At 42.4% G+C, this 22355-nt stretch overlaps 1 protein-coding gene across 3 annotated transcripts in view; it reads left to right on the forward strand.

Annotated features, from left to right (window-relative positions):
• Window positions 1-22355, forward strand: part of LOC111245186 (uncharacterized) — a 101958-nt gene that overhangs the window by 20313 nt on the left and 59290 nt on the right. Inside the window, exons 2-8 of one of the 3 annotated variants that reach the window (XM_086979221.1) lie at window positions 8446-8854; window positions 11688-12273; window positions 13432-13594; window positions 14216-14328; window positions 14723-14859; window positions 15168-15263; window positions 15832-22008. The gene's annotated coding sequence lies outside the window, so the exon portion shown is untranslated. Of the gene's footprint in view, window positions 1-8445; window positions 8855-11687; window positions 12274-13431; window positions 14329-14722; window positions 14860-15167; window positions 15264-15831; window positions 22009-22355 lie in introns of all 3 variants that reach the window. The other 2 variants (XM_086979220.1, XM_086979222.1) reach the window with 2 other exon arrangements.

Here is a 22355-nt window from a genome sequence, read left to right on the forward strand (position 1 = left end):
TATATATATATATATATATATATAAGAGGTACATTGCCTCGTAGGACGAACGTCAGTTAAACACAGAGATGTTTTAAGTTAGGTTTTTGCTTTCAAATAACCCTCGAGTCACCAATTTAATGCTGATCATCCTAGAAAATTAATAGAAATATGTGGAGGTTTTAGATTTATCTGGCCGCGCTAAAAACTTCGCAATCTAGTTTTGGCCTAATATAAGGTTCTGTTAAAAGGCTCAGTGCCAGAAAAACTACAGGTTTCCTTGGATGCCTTAAGCCGCCTGTACACGAGGTGGCCATATTTGACCTCGGAGACATCCAAATAAAATTGCCATATATCAACATAAAAAAAAAATCTAAAAGTTGAAAGATTTAAAAAAAAATCGAAAGCTCACAAAGAAGAGGGAAACATGCAAAACTGATAATATAGTTTTACTGTCTAGACATTGCTGTATCGAGTTGTTGGAGGGGTTATTAAGTAAGTGGTGATCCGACGTCATAAAAAGCCCTCGACCCCCAAATGTTCTCTGCTGAAATAGCCCCGTTCATCATTTACCATTAGAGACAATGTATCAGTTATCGAGCTTTTGTTCAAATAACGTATGTCGTTCGAAGTACGTTGGAACATTTTGTTTCGACGTGACGCTTTGTACCCCAATATTACCCCAAGAAAATACGGAAGCAACTGTCGATTAGATACTAATTTTAACACTCACCTTGAACGACACTGTAATTCTGCTGACAAATCAGCCAGTTAGCCTATCGGTTAACAGGGAGCTATCCTTACTGCAATAGCTAAGCTTCAATCAACTTTTAAGGGAGAAGTAACAGTATGAATCTATCAGTCAGTAAAGTGTTACCAGCGTGAATATGACTAGTAAAGAACAAACGTCGCTAATTTCATTAGAACTCCTCCATTAAGCACACATGTACCTATAAGTACATAGATATGCTTGTACCGTGAAGCTGCTTTAGCTCGAGATTGAAGTAGCTTTACGAGAGGCTTCGTAACGAAATTCAACACAATGACCATCAGTGCGGTACGGTTCCGGTAAGAAGTATATTTAACTTAACTGCTGCTTCTGACAGCGATAAAATGCTAGGTAGCTAGCACACTGCAGGCAAAGCCATTCACCCTGAGAAATATAATTTCCACCGGAAAATAATCTTTTCTACGATTTGAATTCCCATAGCGGTAACTTCGTGCAGCGTAAGGCCGCTGATTGAAATTCGATGTGGTTGCAGTCTGGTTTAATGGTGGGCCTAGTTCAGTGATGAACCTTCCCTTACTCTAATCGCGCATATAACGAGGTGTTGACGGAGACCGCAGTCGGTGACCATCGTCGCCTAGATATATGGCGGACATAACCATATGTCAATGGATCATGCTCCCTAGCTTTTTTCGTTTACTCTGTTACGAAAAAAAATATAACAACAGTAACATAAACGTGTCATAAATTTCCTTACAATAGATGGGGACCATGCTAATGTGGAGTGATTCATGATAAATAATAGACGACTATAAGGCAAAAAAGGCTTTGGATTGATGTTGTGTTTACCTTCCAGTTTCGTATGGCGTATAACTGTGTGAGTGTGTAATCTTCTGTCAATTTTTAAGTTTGGCTTCACCCAAATATGAAATATAGCAATGTCGTTTGCAAAAATATCGACTGTTTTAGCGCAAATAACGATAAATAGCCACCCTGTTATTATTAAATCAAAAAGACAAAACGTAGAACATGTTTTTCAGGCTTCGATACGTCAGCATCTAAAGAGATCCTTTAGACAGACTAACTGAAAGTTATCGTGCCGTTTTGCATACCATCCTATGAACCAGCAACTATCTGGACCGCCTAAAGGCCTAAACATTTCTAAGAACAATTGTTGCAAAACATGTCGAAAATCGGGGTTACTATTGTTTGAAAGATAGGCAAATTATGCGCTTTCCTCTTCCGATGACTCTGTTTTGTCACGAACTAGATCCCAATCGGCAATCGTTCAATGGCAAGGCCCGAAGCTGCAGGATACATTCGTCAATCTATATATATGATATATATATATATATCATATCATATTTCGGTATATTGTCCATGAAATCTCTATTGCTTATACCTGAACACGTTACCAGCCGTACGTCATCGTTGTAATGCAAACTAAACACTGCAACAGCTAAGGGCCGCACCTGTTGCACTCAACCCCATCGCTGACATTGCGTGTGGCCCACTTCTATTGTCTGTATAACCGGCAATTAATACAGCCGAAATGTTAGCTAACTTCTCGTTTCTCTTTTACTCGTATCTTTGTGTCTATGTATCCTATCTATAACACCAATACCATCCCATTTTGACTGCCGTGGTAAAGCACCTCTGTTATCGCCTTGTACAAGTGGACAGTTACCATTCGACGCAAATGCATCCCGAAACACCAGTGAATTTGTCAAAGTGAAGAAGAATCGTGGCATTACCCTTGGCAACAATGGAGTACCTCTCTGCGATAATGATACCCTTCAAAGTTGAGCTTGATGGAAAAGTGGAAAGTTAACAAGGCCGACCCCATGACGCAACGATTTGTCGCACATTTACGTCGAAATGCTTGGAGGTTAAAGGTGCCTTAGAGTTTTCACAGGGTGATTTGACGCAAGCAAAATATCATGCAGCGGCAGGTTTAGGCACAGGAAGACATCGGATAGTCTGTTTTCTACATTACCTAGCCTTTTGATTAGATAGTTTTACAGGAACAGTACGGGCTCGCGAGTAATTTAACTTCACTGTTCTGGAACTGTGGCCTAAGTAGGCCCAAACCTGCATGCAGGGTGCTGATTTACGTTGTAGCTTCCGAAACCGAAAAATATTACCTATCCCTGTTCAATAATCATAGCCTGTACAGTCTTATCGTCGTCGTACAATCGTTTTAATTACTGACTAGACACATATGGTCAGGCTGAACGTTGGTATATCTTCTTATTTTTCCTATCCTATCCCAGCTGTAGTGTCTGTCGTTTGTTTTAAGAATGATTTGACCCCAGATATGTGCTATCGGCCCGTGGAGGGGCACAGACCAGAACGCTGCTTTGAATGTGCGGCTGGCACAATACGACTAGACGACGTAATCGCGTAATTGTCCAATTACGTACGTTTGGAATCGATGTGTTCCACAATCGTGACGAGTAGCTGAACGAAATGAAGGCATCTCTTGTAATACGTTCTCGCTTTGACGTCTGCAACCGGCCAATAAGACATAAGGAAACAATCATGTTCCAGTGGTTATTAACCAGAGCGGAAATCCTATCTAGACGAAGCACCGATTTTTACTAAGCAAAATTTATGTCGTTTCAGCGATATTCTCGCGATTGAGTAAAGTTTCGATTAAATTAAGCGATTCCTTTTTTACAATATTCATAACATAAATTTTATGTTATTGATATGATATTATCATTTCAAGGTGTTGGCAGAGCGCACAATCACATTAGACGAGTATCTGTCAAGACCAACATGTGAGCTTCATTCTTCTTCATTCAGCCAGCTTTCGGCTGATCACTGCTACTCTCGCTCTTTCAGTAAAACTACGGACAGAATTCCCTCTGTGTTTTTGAGAACTGCCTCTCTCATATGGCACGCAGATCTTGATCTGCATGCGCATCAGTTTCTCTAATGATTATCAATTACCCACGCCCTTAAAAAGTTTCATTCGTTGCCATTTTAGTACGCAGAACTGAAAGTCCTATAGTATACAGTATTTGTCATAACCTATGCCTATATATATTATAATCTGACGAAGTTCTCGGTTGTGATCCTCCGTTTCAACGCCCAGACAACTTCGAACACCCTGATAATATGACGGACTGTCCTAAGCGATTGTGAGTTTTATTACTAAAATTATTAAAAAATTAAATGTATTCATTAGAGGCAAATCTAGAAATTATCGAATCTAGCTGATTTCCTCTTTCGGCCTTTATACGCGTACCTTAGCTGTATCGGGGAAACTTGGTTCCACTAGGAGAAAACTGGCTATTAGCAGCCGCGAATCAGCTGCTGAAATGTACGATAACATTTCCCATATGTAAAAAAAAAAACCAATTATGTGATGCAGTAACGTATAAAAGAAGCCAGGGCTTCTCCAATGCGTTTTGTTTATTGTGATGTCTCGTATGTATGGGTACATGTACTGGACCTTATTTAAGCCTTGCCATACGTATGTAAAGCGTATACCATTGACTATTGAATTGTTTCCTTTACTGAGACTATTCATACTTGCTCTAGATTAGACTGACAAACGAGCGGTCGCTTGTATCTGCTGTATAGTTAACCATATAGCTACTTCCTTTTTCAAGAACCACAGTGCTCGACTAGCTGGTGGCCAGTACGCTGTGTTTTTTCGTAATCTTTTAATTAGCAGTTAAGGTTGAACAGCCAGAATAAAACATGACCTTGAACAGTTTATGCTAGTCGAAATCTCCGCTTCTTGGTGCTTCTTTGGCTGGCCTGCAGTTTTACTGACGCATCTATATCGGCCAAGCTGGCTAGACCGAGGTCCGTTAGCGTTTGCCACTGGCTTCCCGTAGCCGTCATGACGGTTTCTAACATAGATTGAGAAGGTGCGAGAACAGCAAAAGAAGGCAATCCTGACTGCTTCTGCTGGAGAGAAATGATGAAAAACAAACGATGTGAGATAGCTGTTAACGCCCTTCACCTAGAAGCAGTTCAACGCGTAGCGGCTACCGAAGCAAGGGTAGCAAACATAGCCGTGAGATCTTTGGCGACACGAACGCTTCTATAGTTTGCCCCCGGCAAACCCTTCTCCATACGAATTCTCCGAAGTGCAGATTGCTGGCATGAGCACATTACTGAAGCTTGATATCTAGCTGTGTATAGTGCTGATGTAGTAGTGATATAGACGTCGTCATTTACGCAATCTTCTCAGCAAATAGTTTTTTTTACGACGTATTGTGGTTTGCGTGCGTTGAGCAGCCTATGCCGGGCTGTCCTAGACCCCTTCAAAGCCCAAGAGGGACCCCTGGCGGCCTTCGGCCACTGCTACCTGTATCTGGAATACGAAGGCGAAATACGTCTGAGCTCCACTGTGCGCAGCGTATCAGCATGAAGACTACATTTCCAGACACGGTTCTGTAGTACTCTTATTAAACGGCTCGTTTATTATAAATACTTTTTAACTTTTATAATAATGTCAGTTTCCGATAGGTTTCTAATGATTTACGTTCGCATGAAGCAGGTTCTTGCCATGTATGATGTGTTTCTTGTGAGTAGATACAATAAGACTAAGCAAACTGTGCAAGTCTTTATGATGTATACGTGTATCGTCTTGTGTAAATACCATCAAAATACAGGTACCTTTAGTTTTTACGTTCGACGCTGTGAACACACGCGAGTACTGACAGCCATTCACGCAGTCGAGACTCATTAAATCTCACGTCAACAGCAGCAAACTCACAGACCTTCAACATGAACAGTGATTCTTTCCACGCATAAATACTAATTTGTCAAATCTGCGGGGCAGACCATCATATAAACCACTGAAAAGGGTACTACGCAAACGTATGGCAACGAGTAGGTGATAGTGGAGATAGCTGCAATAGTTATCCGCTGTGGCCCACTTGTCCGTTGATCGATTTTCCGCTCAATTCTTTATAAGATGTCACCGACCCTACCTCCCATATTAATCGCTCTCACTTTTATCAGTAGTGCCCAGCCAGAGAGTGGGGTCCTGCAAAAATTGGGCGAGAGTTTCTCTCTCCTGCAGACGACAGAAGCAAATAGAATGGGGCTGAATCAACTGTATGAAAAAAAAACTGCAAGAGGCATTTAACTCTGCGCGGAGACCCTCTTAATAGCTTCACCCGCCCAAATCGCACCTCGTCGCCGTTTAGTTAGCTGGCAGCAATCATGACACGTACCCACCTGACCGGCCGTCGCCGTCGTTATCTATTACATGGTTACACCGTTCCCAGACTTATAACTGGTGTAGAAAAACTGTGGTCATTTAGAGTTCGCTGATTTCGCTGACGCCCTTGCCCCTTATGGTAATTCTGCTGATCTTGACAGACGTACAACGCGGCACCTCGAAAGAGTTCGCGCTGGCGTTACCCACACCTCCTGCTTGTCACAGGCCCTGAAATCATCGTTGAGTTAAGTGACAGTTGTCTGTACGGCAGCTTTCCATTGGTGGTCCTTTGTATAAACCTTCTCGTGCTATCTCTTCGTTGCCTCTTCGCCAAAGCTCATATCACGAGCCACCAAATGATGAATGAAAAAGTATACAAATATTATGACTAAAGGTTTTGATCAACAGGCATTAATACCGAAGCGGCAAACATACAGGGAGTCTATACAGGAAACGAAAAACCTCTGCACGGAGAGGAAGATATCGTAAGCCTTAAAGTTAAAAGTGATCTATATGGCTATTCTTCTTCTAGACTTCCCACTATTCTACTTTGAGCATTCCACTATTTCGCAGACTGATTCCGTTCTATCCAGCCTCGCCTAGTGAGTCTCGGACCGTCTGATGTAAGGGAGCGAACGGACAGCACCCCTCTTTCGCTCCCCTCGCGTCCGTGTGTTTGACGCGCAGAACGTTGCACTCTATGAATAGAGTCAAAGCCCGAGAAGCTGGTTAGCAACAGTCATCAAATACGGTGACCTCGTCATATCAAAGTCACAAAACAAAAGAAAAAGGATATTCTTCAGTATTTATTTGGGAGTAGATACGTTGCTTCCAACTGTCTTATGGATACCTATTGTTGTATACGGCCCTTTCAGAGTAGGTCCAGAAAGCGCCGTATTAGTTCAAGGGTAGAATTTTGAGCTAATAGCAGGCCAAAGGTCTCAAAATGCAAAGACTCAGAACGGTAAGTGGGTACAAAGGTTGCAAAAAGCTTGAAAAAGACTAACAGTTGAAGCTTATCTAAACGTCCTAATTAGCAGTTGATATGCTCGTTCTTAAAATGGCGGTTAGATTGTGTATCAAAAACGACTTTTTGAGCCGATCTGATTAAACTTTGAGTTCTTCCTATGTAAACCCGATCGATGATCTTCAGGTTTGCCTTATAGATGACTCTTCCGGATTTTTTTAAAGTCAGCGTAAATATACGCAGAATACTAGGACGCTGCTAAAGGCCAATTATATAGTTAGCCATGGCCTTGTTGGCATAAGGAACTTCGTTATATTATTCACTCAACGTTGAACCTGCTCCCACACGTCCTTCCATACATGGACATTGTTGGAAAAAAACCAATTTTTTTTTCCGTATCGCATTAGTCAGCCTAATCTATCGATAAGACATTAAATGACCTTGGTAGTTAGTATTAATTTGGGCTGATTTTTTTTGTAATAAGTGACTATTACTTGCTGCGAATTAACTGAGTATACTTTCAGTGTCATCATCGGGTGGCTCCCATGTGTTTTGAGGCCAGTAGATCATTACCTCGTTTTAATGCTAGTTCCCCACAATATATAGTTATTATAAAGGAAAGGATGAGGAAAAGAGTGAGTCCGAGCATCGTTTCAACGCATGTCACGCGTCGGCAGCTAATCGACGACGGCTAGTGGACATCTGCGGCTGATTAATAAGCGGCGTTCCGGATGAATGGCAATATTATAAGCAAAACAATTTAATAATTTGACTGATATTTATAATTAAATGACGAAATTTAGTTATTTACGACGGCAAGTGCCGTCTGAGGTGCTAAGGGTCGGCATTTGATGACACAAAGAAAAACATCTAGAAAGTAACGATTAGAAAGATAATATGGACAAATTATTATTTAGATTGGACATTTTGATAAATCATAACTATCTCTCTATGTAACAAAAAATGCAGACACACACACACACACACACAATAATAAAACCACACAGGTCTTGAGTAGAAGTGTCGGTAATTTTTTTTAAACTATTCTGGGCATTGTTACATAGCTGATGGGGCCATAGAATACAGCCATCTTAGAATTCACATCATATTATATACTAGAAGTTTAATAGGCTTTGCAACCTACAAGAATATTATTTTATATAAGTGAAAGATAAGTGTGAGATCGGGCCGCTACGTAGATCACGGACTCAAGTTAATTAGCTGATATGTTGATAACACTCGGGCACCGGTAACTGCACGGAGCTTTGTAGGTCCAAGTTCGCATTTCCAAGTCGGCCGTTCGAAAAGTAACTTAGTTTCGATTAAGTAATACAATGCGCTAACGGGATATGGCTAGATTTATTACTAATGCCCGGTTAACTAAAATTCTACGTATTACTTTATGAGACATGTTTGTTTTTTATTTTTTAGGCATCTCAAGTCCGACGTACGCAAGCAGGCCATCGATCAGATAAGCACCCATGAGAGCTAATAAAAAAAAAAGCTTAATTTGATAGATTAGCAAGGTTCATTTAGTTGTACTTTACGTAGCCCTATATACAACAGCCAGTTTTGAAATTACAGGCTAAAATCGCTGAGTCGCAGGGCCTTATCTTGCTCTCACGACAATTACCGAAGAACAGGTTCTGCGAGGTATTAGCGACTAGAACCCGTGCTTAATTCTCATGGATGTGGACATACAGTATCCTATTGGGTTCCATCAGACTACGCCAACCAATCGTCAATAGTGCGGTGTATTTATCGGTTCTACCTGTGCCATAATGCCTATACTGGTATACTGTTATCCGTGTGCTCTCTCACAGGAGGAAACGAGGCAGGAGATCATCCATAACTTTTGGCCTGCTGCCAGCGTCGGCTTGCCGAAATGACATCTCATGCTACTTTGGCGGTTTCCCGAAACCCCGTGGACCATCTGATCAAAGATTTATATAAACCTTTTGCTTTTCGACCGGGATGTGCTTTCGTGGCTCAGGTTCAAGTTCATTAAAAATGAACTCATATGTGCTGTTCATTTTAAAATTGACTATATATTTAAGTTCTGCTACTATTTCCAAGAAATTCGTTAATCCATAAAGCTGAATCGGAACTTTGGAAGTATTTTGTAAATCAGTAATTTGGGATTCCACAATAAAGCGGTCATTTGGATCAGGTTGTATATTAATATAATATTATTAGATTTCTACTTGGGAAGTTAAATGCCGGTTTCATTATTTGTGTTGAATTTCTCCATCTCATCAACAAATTATGAAGGTATGGCAAAGCGTAAGCTTTCATTTTTTTAATGCTATATAAATGAAACCACATTTGCTAACCATGTTAACTTTCAAGTTACTTTTTCAATTACTCAACGATTTCTGTTTGCGCGATTTCAATCCCTCGGCGAGTTTAGCTCCTTATTATTATTACACCGTTTAATATGCTATAAGAATCCGCATTTAATTGTAAAATATCTTGTAATCGTATTAAGATTCCTTTAACTGCTTACTAGACCTACGAACTTTTCAAGCCGATCTTTTCTTTTATTAATCAATAGACTCTCAGGATACATAAACCTGTTGCCTTCAGACACATAAAAATATATGCATTTAGGCGTAAGAAACACTTGAGTGTTCCCTTCCATTTCTAGGAAGTTATGGTACAGTCGTAGAGACAAAACGAACGAGAGCTGGTTTTCCATTGTGCCACTACTAAAAGATCGAAGCCCTCCAGTATTGTTTTCCTATCCGTTATGCAAACGATGAGTTTGCGGCCGGTGGAGTGCTGCCGTCTCAGGGTGGTTGTTAGGTTAGGAGTGTGCGTGCCGGTAGCCGCCTGGTATTGGTCAATATAAGCACTGACCCAGGCAAGGTCCTGATCGGTTAACGTTCGCTGCTTCGAAAGCAAGAAGACAGGGATCTACGATGGCTTTCGATCAATTTCACCTTGGCCAAAATTTGGCATCATCTCGGTTCCCCCTGCTGCTTTTTCCTGTCCGCCTACCCAAGTGCTCTAAAAGAAGACAGGACGTTTTCTGCTGCGTACTGACACGCGTTCGGGTGAGCTGGTGCCCGACCAGTGATGCCCAGTGCTTGCTGTATTCGACTGAGTGTGCCACTGGGCCAGCTAACAGCTCCTATTCAGCCTGACCTTGGGCCGGTTGGCCCTCTCGATCTGCCTGTTTGCTGCACACCTCATTGTTTTCGGTATCCTGCTTTCGTCCGTATTACTTCCGCCACTGCTGTTTTGAGAGTCCTGACCAAATCTGCATACGCCCATTTAGGTGGCCTATCAACTGAGCAGGCCACTTGCTTGATAAGACTGCGGCGATAACCGTGATCAATCAAAGAGCGACCAGCAGAAGAAGGGTGAAACATAGACAGGACAAACATCGAGGCTTTACGGGACGGAGGCAAGTATAATACTACTACATTCATCCGTTGCTTTTCGACCACCTTTAATACGATCCGTTTGAGCAATGGTCGAACTGCTCAGCAGTGACTGACTGCAAGTGCACCGTAACCTAGGGACGACATGATATTCCTTATGCATAATCTTGAGTGGTTGCGCTGAGTGGCGCCGATGGGCCGTTGTCGTATTTGCTTCACTTATCGTTCGTAGTTAAAGCCGTCCGCGTCAGTATACGACTTGAACGACGATCGCTGCCTTTAGGGATAAGACCATGTTATTTAAATATTTCAAACCGTCAGCAAATATCGTTAATTTTATCTGTCAATGGATTGTACGTATGCTTCTGTCGCGCTGATTCCCGCGATGGCGTAAACAATAAAAACTAGATCAGATTAATTTCTTTGTTTTCGATTGCTGTCGTTGTGCACCTTCTGTGAATTTTATGTAACAAACTTAAATCTGGTATGAGGTAATCTTGTGATTCGGCAATGATGAACTGGCTTCTAACTATGGTTGTCCACATAGGGCGGCATAACGACCTCGTTGTTTCACATTCTGCATCACATCTTAGCCGCACTTGACGACAGGCTCGAACACATGTCGAACGCACACGAAACACATGAGTGCAGCTCGACACAGTCCGATGTCACGGCTGCCACTGACGTATTAAGCCACCGTTACGTCACTGTAGTTTCTATTGCCTCCAATGTTGTAGCCTTGTATCATTTACATGCGGACTGTTACCACTCATAAATCCGGCTAGCACGTAGCTAGAAATAGGATGAAGAGCGCAAAGACGGAGCGACAGAGCAAGAAGCCATCAAACGCCTTGTTACTTCATTGTCAACGATTCCTGCGATGATGTTTAAATCATAGACGGCAGCCTCACTATGCAGCCATCGTCGCACAGCATATGTGAGGGATAAAGGATCTGATCCCTAGAAATACCGCTGGCGGGTTGTAGACCTCGAGAGACTCGGGATTCTAGCTTCTGTTCTATACGCTTCGATCCATTATGCCTGTATGTAGCATAGTGGATGCATAAATAGCTGCAGTTGTTGGCTTCTTTCCAGTCTTTAATTTTTTCGCCATTTTCTGCCACCGCTGATCCGAAGAAGCCGATCATCCCTACAAAAACAAAATTCGTTTTAAAGGATGAAGTAGCTAGCTCAGTTTTGACGCTGCATCGAGGTTTCGACGGTTAGATGCCATAGAATAGCTTAAAGGCTCAAGTCTCGCGATAGAATTGAACGTCCTTGCTCAACGCTGGCAGAAACACATCAAAGCAGTTGCGTAGATCGTTATTAGAATCCGCTCTCTAGCGCTGATTAGCTTGCGTAAGATGAGATCATTCCGCTTTTATTTAATGGTATCAGCAGTTCTTGTACGAGTGGTTAATTGAGGCTTCTTTGACGCAGGCGTAGGTGGATTCGATGGAGGACATAGCGACGTTAACGGATTGGGAAGTGGCTACGGTGGAGGTTTCACTGGGGGCTCACACTTTGGAGGTTTCGGTGGTGGTTTCGGAATTGGCCACAAAGACAACTACAGCGGTGGCTTTGGAGGTGGCAATGGCGGAAGCTTCAAATGTGGTCACGAAGACGATAGTACCAGTGAGAACGAAACAGCATTATCGGCTGTCGTATTTGCGCAACTTCTGGGCAATGGAGCCAGCCATGGTTATTTGATTGGTAGCAGAGGCGGTGTCGCGTACACAATTTCGGGACGGACGCAGGTAATTAAGTTGGTGCACAACATCACTACCCCACACGCCAATGGACCGGTAATCTCGCGCACTGAAGCGGCGGCCATGAAGGATCCGGTGGAGATGGCAAGGCAATAATCTTCGTCGTGGAAGGAGGCGCTGAAGGCGGGGATTCTAGAGGTGGTTTTGATGGCGGTCACGGAGCAGATTTCGGAGGTGTTGATATGGCGGAGAGTGGTAAATCGGGAAAGATAATTATGACAACGCACTTAGGGGGACCAACAAAACAAATTTAAGAGGTAAAGGGAAAGTAAAGATAGAAAGAAAGTTTGAAGTAAAGAATAGGCCAGATGATGAGGTTAAGACGAGCGGTTGGACAAAAGACGCAGAGAGACATTTCTGAAATACACCAACTAGTTTAATTGTGCTAGCGCCTGTTTTCTAAGCGGTTTTTTTTTCTAACCCTATGCTTGAATCTTACGGAACGTCTCTAGGCCAACTTTTGTCTTCGCCAGTCGTATTTTAGTTTCGCTGAATTAACATGGCTTTCCAGTGCCGCTTGGCTTAATAAAAGTAAAGATAAGAATAGCAACTTTGGCACAAAACGTTTCATACAGCTTTTATAGTATATACTTAAAATACAAAGTTAGCCACAGCTTAGATATTCTGCTCGTTACTATGTGGTAAACTTTGAAATGGCGCAGTCAAATTTTCTAATATTGTAGCATCTTCCAAGTGTACTTGTAAGTTATATATATACATATATATATGTAAGTTATAACTATATGTTACGATAAAATTGTAGAGCCAATTTTAAAAATTAAGAAATGACATAGAATTAAAAATATGTTTTATTTTTCTACATGAAACATTTCACCTAACATTCTGTAGAAACTTTCTGAGCTTCAGCTCTTTCAAAAGTACGGTTAGAAAGCTAATTACACAATTGAGTTTGATCTGCGCTAACTGCCCTTGCGACAATCGGCACAATCCCAATGAACCTCATTTGAAAGAATAGAAACCCGCAAATAATAGTAATGATAAACATAATGTTTAGATTAGGCGAAAGCTAAATCAGCGCGTCTATGAGAGTTCCCCCAATGCAACTTCTGCATGCGATTGTTTATATAACATTACTGATATACTGTGAAAACAATTCCTATTACAATGAAAATAAATCCAAGCCTATTCCGTTGTAGGAAGCATATTATCGCAGTTCTTCGTTTCGTTGAAACGTAGCTGAAATTTTTTGCTATCAAATATGCATAAGCGATTCCATGCCTCGACATAACGTAGCCTATGGAGGGTATAAGAAATACGTTTTTGTCATCGACGAAGGACGCTCGTCGTGCGGGCTGTGAGTCCTGTCACGGACAAGTCTAGTTACGTGACTTCTCGGCAGCAGCCTATCTAACACTTCCTAGCGCTAACGTACCTACCTATATGCTTGCGAACAGTGGCTGAATTTACAGAGCACAAAAAATCCCAGGCGGAAAGGTGACCATTTGCGACGCTAACCTTGTGGCTCTCTTACGTTATAGAAGCAACGGAGCGGGTGGTTTAGGAAGCATTTGACGGAAGTCGACTGCTGATTGTCTTCCATCCATTATTATATATCAGGTATTATAAATTTAAAAATCGTTTATACGTTCAAGTTGATATCGACCTACGGATGACGGAAGAGTTTTTGGTCGGGTGGCCATTTTGTTGATGAAAAATCATTCTGCCGTATTTGTTTCACACTATACGGGTAACTGTTGCAAAAAAATATAAATACATATGACCATAATGCTACCGTTTGAGAAATGTTTAGTTATTTCCAAAAATTAGAAGTTTGAGTTTGAAGGCTGGTTCGATTCGTTCTATGGAAATTTACTGAACTTAATTTTACAGGATCCATAATAGCGGCTCTTATTTATTCCATGATGTACCTACGTCTCGCACACTAAATAATAAGTCCTGTGTATAGGGAACGTAGTAGTCGTTCCTGTTAGCGACCAGCCGGCCGTCAGCGGTCCAGGCCGGTGTAAGGAGGAATGGGGGACCGATTTTTATAGCTGTAGTTTTGTGTCTGCGTGGTACCACCTATGAAAGGCCAAATTGCCAGATGTCTGCCAACAAATACGCGAAACTCTCTTGCGTCGTTATCTAAAGAAAAATAACTTTACTAAAGAAACGTTACTAAAGATCATAAGGTGTTTTTAGTTAAACGAATAATGCTTTAATTGCTATTCCGGATAGGGTCAGGCAGACCGTAGCGGTGATTATAACCGGAGGCCAAATAGAGGTCACTTCAGCAGGCGAATGCCATCCTTAGAACGTGCTTGTCCACTTTGTCTTTTGCCAACGAAAAGGTATGTTCCATAGTTTCGTGCTGATTCCGATGTTAGAACTGAGTTTGTTATAGTGCTCTCGATTGTCTGAGATAGATTCAAGGGATTATTGAAATATATATCATATGTAGATTCGGAGCGAAACACGTGAAACGTTATTAGTTTTTTTTTTTTTACCATACTCCTATGAGGAGATACATCTAATTTTAATGAACGGCAATAGTGCAAATAACAATAGTGCCATAAATAGAGGCCACCATAAATGTAGCATAAATCAACGGCGTGCAAATCATGATGGATGACACGTGGACATTTAAACACGTTTCAGGTTGTTACGTTCAAAGTTCGAAGTTTCGTGAAAAAAAAAAAAAGATTTTCGTAAAAATTGTTAATGTAAGTTTCATTTTATGTCTAGCGACGGCGTCACAAGTAAAATTTAGCATACGTTTCGTTGCCGTCGCATAGGTTAAAGACGGCAAGTCTGTGGGCGGCAAAGCGGTCCACGCTGGCTGTTTTTGGTGAAAGCGGTTCATGAGGCCTAATACGACAGAGGTGAGGGTAGGAATTCTGGCAGCGGATCTCTTAGGAATTAATTTGTTGCATAGTAGTAAGGCTTTAGGAGGCATCGTCTCCTATCGCCTCTATCTTATCTGGTTGAACAGAAGCCTACGACCATATATAGTCTGTTGAGTGCATAATGTTTGATGTGTGATTCGCTAGAAAAAACGATTGTTATTACAAAAGTTATGTCTTGCAATTATGTCGATCTGTACATTGGCATTGGCCGTACTCACAGAAGTCGCATAAGTTTGTGTGCAAGGATGTTTTTGTGCAAGTTAAATATCTTTTTTTTCTTCCAGCGATCGATATGAATTTGGCAGCTTGTTAGACCGTACCAGTTGCGTGTTGGATCTGACCAATATCAGACAACAGACATTATTTTTGAAATAGCCAGGGTAGTGTTTTAGTAACTAACTAAGCTTGAAAAGAGGATCTTTTTTTCCTACTTTTAGTAAATTTTTTAAAATGGTCTCGATGCCTGATTGTATTATATTTTTTGCAATTTTTCTTTGAGAGTTCTTCACCAGATTGTGATTTCGCTCCCTTACGCGTTCAGTCTTCCTGTTCTATATCTATTCATGTTATTATCTACGATACAGGGTCGAGCTTTGAATTATAATATACAACCTACGGACAACTAGCTATGCATTTAGATAAAGCAAACTAATCGACAGTTCCATTGATCAGGCCAATAAAAAAAAACCTATGAACTAATGTTACTATAATTATCATCTGATTGAAGCAAACATGTTAATATTATAATAAAAAATACTGCGTAGCCATGAACTAAATACCGTTTGATTTGCGGAGATCCTCGAAGACTTCTCTTCAGTTCATCATTAGCCCCTACTGCGGATTTTTAGACAATGCGATAGTATGGAATCTTGGAAATTACCTAAGTATACTGTGTTCGTCGTACAATATTAATCTACTCGCTAATAGTAAATAAAAACTTCGTTCCAGGTAAACTTGTTTATAATATCAAGCTTCGAACGACGACGCCTGCGTAGCTCTTTGACTAGCGGCATAAGAATGGTAACATATCGTCTAACTTAGACATATTGGAAAAGAGGACATTTTTCTTAGCCTGAAAGCTTTCGCTTATAACTAGCCGTACATACAGTACGTCGCTATCTGACAGTGACAAATATAAAATTAAAATCAGCAACATCGTGCTGAAATCGTTCTTACGTCTCGGCTGACTAAAACTGGTGGCGCCCCCGTGGAACTGGCTTAATATCCTCATCCGCGTGAAACTTCGACGATGCTTCGGTGAGGGCGACACCGTCTGAAGAAATCGGTCGTCGGAAAAGTCTTTTCCCGTTTACAGCTACGTCAGGTGAAGTCTACTGAGAAACTATGCAGTCAATTTTTACGGTTAGATAACTGACGGGTACGTTTGCTTAAATAGGCTTGCCCAGGAGTTTACCACTTATGACACTGACTTTTCACAGTCCAGTTAATCGCTGTATGAGGACAATACGAAAAGACGCACCGTAGACGAAATAGATGCAAGTTAAATACTGTGTTGTGAATAGTTCGATGAATAAACACTTACACAGATAAGGAGAGTCATATCTTACGAATCCTGTCCTTTATCGCTAGCTCCCCGTGGTTTTGCTCAATGTAAAACAAAAACTAACTGAGAAAGTGCATTTAATTATACCTTGAAACAAACTCAAACACAAAACCAATTAAAAGCGCTCTAATCTCTAATCGAGCTTTTAGCTCACTTTGATATGAACAGTGTCCCAATATAGCATCCGTTACTTGAAAACCTCTTAATGGTGAAACCTCTTAATAATCCTGGACTTGAATTTAAAAACAATTCTATAAGAAATCTTTATTAGGCATTTTATTTTACATACATTTTCCCTTTTAGGTTGTTATTTAGAAAAAAAAAAAACATTATTTACTGAATAGTGGGAGCGTTCAACCGATTTGCGTAAGCTACAGCTTGCAACTATGTAGTCCCCCTGTATTCTAAGGTCATGATAAGTGTGTATTTTGAATATTCCACAGTCTCTAGTTAGAACTAAGGTTTACCTCAGCGATTAGACAATTGTAACAATATAATATAAACAATAATCCTTGCTAGATAATTCGCCTCAGTGTGAGCTCTCTTCTTTTACTTTTAACTCAACTGACAAACTCGGCCTGCTGTAGTTTATCGGCTACAATCTCAGCATTTGTCATACGTGTCCATCTCGTGTACCATTATTTTCTGTGTAATTGTGTAGCAGTAACGTATTTATTAAACTACAATGCGCTAAATTGTCCCTGAGTGTAGACATACGATCTGTTTCTGGCTGGAAAGAGGTGCCAGCTTTCTCAAGTCATACTTGAGAGAAGTAGAGCCGGATGTAGACATTTTTTTGCTGTTCTGTTATTACGGTTGGCATTGTTGCTCAAGGTGTGTTAATAGAATCATACTTGACACACAGGGATTGCCAATTGGTCGTTTGCTACCAATGCAGTTGGCTGTTAACTTGTGTGATCATTGTTTAACGATTCGGGCCCTCGGATCTCTTACACCTTCTCCATGTTGAAAAAGGAACTTGCAGTAATCCCGAAGATGTAGGGTGTTGTTGGGTTGAGATTCGCCAGGCCATGCCTGCAGCATGGTCAGATGGTGGTGAACCGGAAGAGGCGGAAAGAAATCGCGCCATGTTGCGCCTGCGCAAAACCTCTCCTATTTGTCTGTTCCATGGGTGTCCTGTGTAGATGTTACATCCCTTCGGATTCAGGCCTGTTTCTGGCAAAGCTGCCGTGGTCGTGTGGGGTTGTCGTGACGCATTCGTAAGCGACCAAAATCAGTCGATAGTGCCGAACATGAGTAGGGCTTGCATTTGGGGATTCTATGCTTGGTGTGCTTGAGCGTGCCTGTCTGCTCGAAGCTTGATTGATGACCAAATACTAGTTTATACGTGTTGGGACCAAAGCTAAGCTCGCTAGAACGTTTAGAACCTTGAGCGTAGAACTTGACTGCTTGCATTCTCTTTCCCATTCGCAAACACTCCTGCTGCTGCCACAAAATCCGTGGGGAGAGGGCCGTAGACTGTCGTGTCTACACACAGTCGACTCTGCTGGAGAGGTCGTTGCCAGAGATGTGGCGCTGCGTGCGAGAAAAATTCTCAGGAGTACAGAGCCTCTTTCGATGCCTTTAGTGAGCCTATGGGACAAGGAGAGAAAGGGGTGAAACTATGGGTCAACAGGGGGGTTCGAGTTGCATTAGAACAGTAGGAGGAAACGCTCGTGATGGCGTTGGAGTAGTCGGCAGAACCAATCAAACTGCTGCCTATTGCCGTCCGTGAATGAATAATGGTGGCACTGACTACGACAGGGAGGAGATGGCCCTGAAAACCAGAAAATGTAATGACTGAAAGGAAATGCAAACCGGTCACGATGTCGCTCCCGACCCGAGACCCAAGCGGACAGCCTCCAAAGTTGCTGTCAGAACCGCCGCCGCTCCAAAGGCCAACCCTGCTGCTCCTATGGCCACCAGTGCCGCAACCACCAGCAATATCATTTCGCCTATTCAACCAGCGCTCCGTCGTCATGAACCAGAGGAAAGAGGGAGGGGTTTTTGGTTAAGGGGTGAGGGGCAGTCGGCGTGGGGGAAGGAAGCAAGCAAGAAAAACGCCGGAAAGCGCACAGTCGCTGTCGACGACGAATAGTAGTAGCAGTTTCCTGTGAAAGAACAAACAGCTATTGCCTAGAGTCGCTTGCTGCTTCTCCTTTAAGCTCCTTCGTTCCAGTACTGGCGGCTCCGGCGAGCCGGTGCTCCAGGGTGCTTCCACCATCGTGGCTTTGTGCTACGTGCGCGATGCGCGTCGCACACCGTCTCTCTCCCATCTATTGAGCATCAGCGGGAATAAGAGCTAAGGGAAATAGCAACATCCTTTTTCCTTCCTCCATCGTCATAGGTGCAGTCTGTAGTAGTTGAGGTGGCCCATAACAGCTGCTGTCCCGCGGACAGCAGCATTCTGTGTGGCGATGCTGCGCAGCCACTCGAGATTATGTCGCCCGCAGGCAACGGTTCTGTTAACAGCATTGGTTTCGTTGCGGGAGGCGCCAACAGCGCCGTTCCGTCAATTGGTATGGCGGCGATGTTCTGCGGTCGATCAGTTCATTTTGGTTAGTCATCCTGAGAATGGCCCGATCGGTTCAGACAGCTCGGAGCGAGTTCTGATTAGACACAACGGCAGCCACAACAGTTTGAGTGTCGATGACAACACTGTTGATAAATAGAACGATTTTATAATGATAACAAGCGGTGGCAGCCTAAACGGGGTGGATACTTGCGACCAATGAAGAAAACATCGCTGTTCAACTCAAAAGAGCAACGATAACGACAATAGCATAGTCCAGTGTGTTGTGTTAATCAGCTGACTTTGGAACTAGCCAGTGCATGCGTGCGTGCGTGCGTGCGTGCGTGCGTGCAGTTTTCAGATATCAAATCTTTCAGACATTTCAGATAATGCCGGCTTCGTGCATCAGGCATAGCCCGCATTTACTCGATGAATTAGCAGTTTCAATTAATTTAAAAGCGTTGACAACATCAGCAACTGCTAAAACAACTTTTACATCAAACGCTATGTTATTTAATGTGCGTTCCGCTTAAATTCGTCTATCGAATTATCGTAGTGAAAAGCAACACCGTTCTCCAGTTGAATCTTCATGATTTCATATACCTGCCTGCTTGTTTAACTCTTGTATAGCATCGTATCAGTTCGTGTATAGAGAATCTGCACTGGCCAAACTCATTACTAGCGTCGATCGCGGCTGTACCCACACCTGTGATGCTCGGTGCAGAAAAGTCCCTCGGCCGGCGACGTGGTGCGTATCAGTGAAAACGCTTTCATATAATTTAGATTCAGCATTAGCATTTGTTGCCACTCCGCTGTAAATTGGTTTATCAAGCAACCTCCGCAAGACAACAAGCGGAACCAGATTATCTGGTTTACGCAGATTATGTATCGTCAGCGAATCTATCATTACTAATCTACAGAAATGACAAGTTCAAATACAACTATTTCAGCTTAGTTTTATCTGGACGCCAATGTAATCGACTTATTTCAGCGTTATACGGCTGTAGCAACCGAGCTGAGCAGAGGACAACGATAACTACGAGTACGAAACAACAGGCCCAATAACGCACGACAGAGATCTTCTTTTTTGATGCCCAGTACGATAGATAATCACACGCCACCGCACAATCCTCTCTTCACCTTCATTAGATAGTGACACGAAACGAAAACATAACAGAGTCGTATTCGATCAGCCCGACGATTTCATAGTTAGCAGCAGCCGTTCGGGTAAAAAGGGTGACGATGTGCGAACAACCGCCAAAAATGAAACATTTTGCCGCCATTTTCGCCGCATGATCATCAGCAAAGCCGCTAATGCTACCGTATTGCAACTACCCTGTAGCCAGTAACGTTGCAGCCAGCTGCGTATGGACACGATAGCGCTCAGCCAAAAAATAATCGCGATATTCTTAGCCACTGCGCTGAAGGTAGCTCAGTAGGATCATAGTAAGCCCACATCTAAAAGGTGTGCCTTCCATACAGCGAACCCAGCGCCCAGTGCTTCGCCAGTACGCTAGGCCAATTTAATACAACTAAGTTGATAGTTATAAGCAAGTAGGACTCGAGACGCTTGAAAATGAATTGGCGAGCCCGTTGACTGTGGAGTGTCTAAGCGTCTGTCAAGTGATTTTTGTCGCCTGAAAGCTATACGTCCAGTACCTGCACGAAAAGGGATTGGCGCCGATAGTCGATAGTGGTCAATAGCTCGTCAACGAATAATTTGTTCGTGGCTGTCGATCACAGGGTAAACAAAACGCTGGCCTATACCGGACGTTGCAGCAGTTATGTCGCATTTCGTTGCCTTCACCTATATTCGACTATTTACATAACACTAAGACGTCACATTAGGTCCAAGTATTTTGTACCCTTTGGCGAACCCATTGCAGACGCGCGCGCGCGCGCGCGATACAAACGAGCTTTGCTACCCACCACATCAAGCGGTACCCACGGGGTAAACTGACAACGAAATATAAAAACGTTTCTTTTGAATTACCTTCTTCGCATCGATGGCAGGCGTTATTTTACTATCGTTGCCAGAAATTAGTGCTGGCTAGAAGAAGGACAAAAACAACAAACAAGGTCTGCGGCAAAGTCCGCTACAGTAACTTAAGACGAACTTAATTAGTTCAATGCTAATAGCATTGAACTAATTAAGAAAGACAAGCTACTAACCATGTAACGAACCAAACGAACATTCGAAGTGGGCTTGTTGTTTAAGCGAAGCCATCTCAGTACGAGCCACTCGGACTCTGAGCCATACGCAGCGCTGCATCGCACCAATGGGTAAATCACAGCTCCGTAGGATACATTCCCTTCATTCAGCTGTTTGATATCAGTCAAAATCGATCCTTACATCAGGAACAACCTCTACTATAAAACCATACGCTTTGTCAAATATAACACTGTAGGTGTACGTTGTTTGTTTCATCTTTTCGAGTCTTCTTTCTGCACGAACAAAGTTCTCACAGCAGCGATATCGTCATTGAACAGAACGATCTAATCAGATTTCGGGCTCCGTTTCACTGAGGAGGACACTTGTGTTAGCGTCGAGCAACAATAACGGCAGGAACCATAGTAACACAAAAAAACAACATCAGCAACGATCAACAGTACACCGACAAGTCAACAAAAGAGTAGGACCAAGGCTTGATCGATTGACCAAGTTCAGAACGAACAAAAAATAAAGCTTCAGATGCTCTAGAGGAAGAAGGTAGGTGGATACGACAGAAGAATTCAAACGGCTCTGCCCGTCTCGTCTCGTCAAAATCGTGGTTTTTCGCGAAGCTTGCGCCATTCGCTACCTCAATCTCTCTCTCTCTTTGTCTCTCGGCTACCTAACCTAACACCTAAGGCATCATTCAAGTATCAATATGAGAGCAATTGATTAGCACCCGGATCTCTATTCAGGACCTGACGCAAGACGTGCCTCAGCCAGAGCAGGTGGCGTCTTGGTGGTAAACGAGACAAACGAAATTGTATAAACGTTGCACGGGACCACAACGAACACCACGATATCAGTAGTGCACGTCGCATCGAGCCCAATAAACAAGTGAGTATTAAGCCTTCGATCATAGGGTGGATTTGTTCGAAAGATTTTATCATATCTGTCGAGGTAGTGATGGCCCTATTATTTAAAACATAAAAGCGCTGAGGGTTTAGGATTGGTTTCCGAAACCAGCTCCACCACAGTGATTTCTCAAAGCATACCCTATTTTTCACTTCGGCCCTATGCAGAATAATGACGTGTAGGACAGTAATTAAACACCGATGTAATATCGATTTTATTTAGCTACAGCTATTTAGCGACAGTTTAAGCTATTAAGGAAAAATTGAACTACTGAAATACACGATGAATTTAAATGTTGCCGGTTATTGAAAGTAAATCGTGCTTGACCA

This window comes from Varroa destructor, unplaced genomic scaffold (genome assembly GCF_002443255.2).
Source record: "Varroa destructor unplaced genomic scaffold, Vdes_3.0 BEIS01000002.1, whole genome shotgun sequence".
Lineage (NCBI taxonomy): Eukaryota > Metazoa > Arthropoda > Arachnida > Mesostigmata > Varroidae > Varroa > Varroa destructor.